Source organism: Nannospalax galili, unplaced genomic scaffold (assembly GCF_000622305.1).
Source record: "Nannospalax galili isolate Female #2095 unplaced genomic scaffold, S.galili_v1.0 scaffold90, whole genome shotgun sequence".
Taxonomy (NCBI): Eukaryota; Metazoa; Chordata; class Mammalia; order Rodentia; family Spalacidae; genus Nannospalax; species Nannospalax galili.
In genome coordinates this window covers 153048-157036 of record NW_008327604.1, presented here as the reverse complement: position 1 = coordinate 157036, position 3989 = coordinate 153048, and the positions used below count along the sequence as shown (strand labels likewise).

Here is a 3989-nt window from a genome sequence, read left to right as displayed (position 1 = left end):
CAGAAATGGAAGGGGCCCAACTGACAGCTGTCTCCCAACACCACCCACAATTTCTACAATACTGCATGCTTTCTAGATTATTGTGTAGTTTCTACATCATCTTGACTTCTGGAAATTTTTCCCATAATTATGATGTCCCTATATCAGTCACCCTAATTAATCTGATCTAGAGCAGCTAGGACCAGAATCCCACAGGCAAGATGAAGCTGGCTGTAGAGATGTTGCCCAAGGGTGCTGGGCCCTACATGAATCTAAACAAGGTCAGAGGTAGCACCGAGCTCTCAATAGACTTGGCAATTAATGAAAAGGCAGATCATGCAGATTTTTTTTAATGATTTTGAAGATATCTTTGATGATGATAATGTCCCATGAAATGTCCAGTCACTCTATGCTACACTTTTGTGACCCACTATACCCAGCTGCTTAAGACAGGGTCAAACGGTTGTAGGACCTTGTAAAGGTCAACCAAGGAAGGATTGTCTAAATGACCTGGATGTGCCAATCAACTCTAAGGACTCCAGTCCTTTTTATTTGTTTCCATTTGAAAAAGAGCACTATCAAAACAGAGGGAGAGGTGGGAGACAGGTTAGACCAAATCAGTTTGTCTCCCACAGCACTGAATTAAGGCTAGTACCAATTTGACTGTACAGCAAGAAGCCGCATTGTAGTGCTAACCACAGAACTTTCTGTACAGACCTTTTCAGTTGACCAGAAACATTAATCCAGGCACAACAGAAGTGACACATGTCACGGAGCAGGAAGTTTAATTGCTGAGCAGGAAGCTGAAAGCAATTCATTCACCCATAACAACTCAGTGAGCTGAGGTGACCTGAGTTCCTTCCGGGGTCAAGGTGGCATTCTGTGTAACTTCAGTTAAATTTGTACTTTCTAATTTTTGGATGACAATTTTTATACAGATAACTTTCTGAAAATTGGTGCATAAATAATGAATGCATTATTCTTTCTAGGGAGATCACTGTAGAAACTTAAGAATTGCTTCATTTTTGTAGAAGTCTTTGTGATCATCAAAGTACCACATGATCTATCAGTGGTAGGTCCTTAAAGATCTGAAGGTCTTTTTTGATTGATAAGTATGTTGTCAGGAGAGACAGGTTAACTGTTGGCTTCTACATAGGAAATAAAAGCCTTAGTGCAGAGGGTGACAGTTCCTCCCACAGGGACACATGAAAAGCCGATAAACCTCAGGACTCTCAGCTCAGGGGGCTAGAAAGATGGCTCAGTGGTTAAGAGAACTTGCTGTTCTTGCAAAGGGCCCAGGTTTGGTTTCCAGCACTCACATGGTGGCTGTCTCCAACTCCAGTTCCAGGGGACCAGATGCCCTCTCCTGGCCTCCATGAGCATTGCATATATATGGTGCACTTACATACATGGTAGGTAAAACACTCATAAAATAAAACACATAAAATAAAATAAAATATTTTTAAAAAGAACTCCCAGCTCAGTTTGGATAAGTGAGGTTAGTCCTTGTTTAGAGAGAGGCTGTCTGTCCAAACTGCCCTGTCTTTGCCATCAGACAGGGGTACTCCAACCATACCTCCACCATCCAGTAGTATTAACCAATGCTTTTCGTGGGAGATGCAGAAGCTTTTACCATCTGATTTATTCTATAATCTTGCTGAGGTAAAGAAAGGGAAGGAATATCGAAATCATGGTCACAGCCATCTAGAAAGAATGACAGATGGTTTTGCAACCACGCTGACCGGGCATTCATATTCCTTCCTGAGGAAGGATCCAGGTGTGCTCTGAAGGACAAAATGTGATTACAGAGCCTTCCTCACCCTCCAGATCTCAGATGCTAACGTTACTTTCTCTCTCCATCACCACAAACTGTTTGCTCCATCCCAGCAGTTATAACTCACCTTCTCCAATCATCTCCACTCAGACTCAGGCCTTTTGGCCACAAATCCAGTGCATGAAGGATACAATCTTTAGGTTTACACATGTGTGTAGTACGTCTTCCCCTTTTCCCAACCCTCCTACCCATTAGCACATTTGTCCCCTTAGACCATTTATTTGTTTTCATGTCATATATACATAGTTGTATTTTAGGTATCTGTATAAAATCTAAGAACCACAAATGAGAGAGAACATGGTATGTCTTTCTGAGATTGGCTTCAGGCATATTTTTAGCACTTACTTGTTAAGCCACCTACTTCAGCCTGTACAGGTCACTAAAGAGGTACTGCACTCAACCCAACGATCACTAACCTCATGATCTAGGGTCACACAGATCAGCAAGGATCCAGATGGCTTAGTCGGAATTAGTGTAAAATCCCCATGCCCCACTGTCCTGGCCTGCCATTAGTATGATCAAAGCAAAGTGCCTAGGAATGGTCAGGGAGGAATTCCTGATTTTAGAATAGTGACAGGTCATCCTGACCAGTAAGCAGGAATTGACTAGCAGTAAGCAGGAAGTGACTAGGAGACAACATCTCTGAGGCATTTTGGTGACCAATCTGCTTTATTACAGTATGTCAACCAGGAGATGAGGGATCTACAACTAGAAATCCATTTAACTGACTTTTGGGTTTGTTTTGGTCTTTTATTGATTACTTTATTACACTTATTTATTTTGAGGGAAGGGAGCACATGCCACAGTCCCCATGTGGAAGTCAGAGGACAGCCTGGAGGAGTTGATCTCCTTCTTCCACAATGGGTCCTGGGGACAGAACTCAGGTGACAAATCTTGCTAGCAAAAGCCTTTTGCCACCGAGTCACCTCCCCAGTCATGTTTCATTTTCTGGAACAGGTCTGTAGCCTAAGCTGACCTCAAACTATGTGGCTGAAGATGACCCCAAACCCTAATCCTTCTGCCTCCACCTCTCATGTGATGAGATTACAGGCATGTGCTACAATCCCTGATTTGAACTGACTTTTGAAGAGGCCACTCCAATGTTCAGATATATCAGATGCCTGGGGAATGTGAACTCCCCATTGAGCACCTGAATAAGCACTTTATTGAGTGTCATTTGTGGCAAAAACGAAAAAACAAAATCCATATTATTATCAAGCTGCCCAGAAAGCCAAAATCACGACACGAGTTTCAAGGGCTACAACAGCAAAATGGCAACGCTAACTGCATTTTCTTCTGACTTTTGCTTTATTCTGTTTCTGCCCAGCCATTCCCACTGCAGAACATCTCTCTCATGCAGGCAGTTTCACCGAGTACATTGTTTCTATGATACTAGGAAACTTGTAAGCAGCCAGGTACCACAGTCTCCCTCCCAGCCTAACAGAAACTTTTTGTTAACTGAAAACTCTTTGTTAACTGACCTGCCCCTGGTCTTGGGTAAGTATGGTGATCTGATCTAACTATGATCATTGGCTTTGCCTCTGGCATGATGTAATTGCGGTTTTAAACTTTATAAACCCCGCCTTGCTTCACTTCAGAAGCAAGAGTTCTTTGGGCATTAGGCTCCTCTCTGAGTTCCAGCTATTAAAGGACTCTTAATGTGACAACTGCTCTGTGGTGTTGCTCTGTGCATCTCACTCTTACAATAGTACGGCTGGAATCTGCTAGTCAGTCAAGAACAATGCTGTGCCTGAGAAAAGTTCAACACTGCGGAAGCCCTAGGGATACCTATGAGAGGAGGTCATGGTCTGATGTAGCCATTTTGCCAAGAGGAAGGTGGGAGGAGGTAGAGATGAAGGCTCACACTATGTGACCTCTGCACTGTTGTTTGCACAGGTCTGGCTTGTAGTAGCCATTGCATAACAGAGTCCCCTCTGCCGTACCTACAACAGTGGTTGTGTTACCAAGTACAATAGGATGATGCACCCAAGCAGTAAGGACAGCTATCAGAGTTGTGTGCTTTGACTGGCAGTCTAACACCAGAAGTCTGGCCCTTCCAGGGTTCACGGAACACTCAAGGGTCTGTATTGAGTGGCATGGTCCTCACTGCAGACACTGTGTATTTCAGCCTTGGATTCTCCAGCTGGACAGCCACAGGCACACTGCCCTGACTTTG

The 3989-nt window shown here is 43.6% G+C and overlaps 1 pseudogene; it reads left to right on the top strand.

Moving 5' to 3' along the window:
* Positions 1-200: 200 nt before the first annotated feature.
* On the top strand, positions 201-372 carry LOC103734684 (annotated as a pseudogene).
* The last annotated feature ends 3617 nt before the right edge of the window (positions 373-3989 follow it).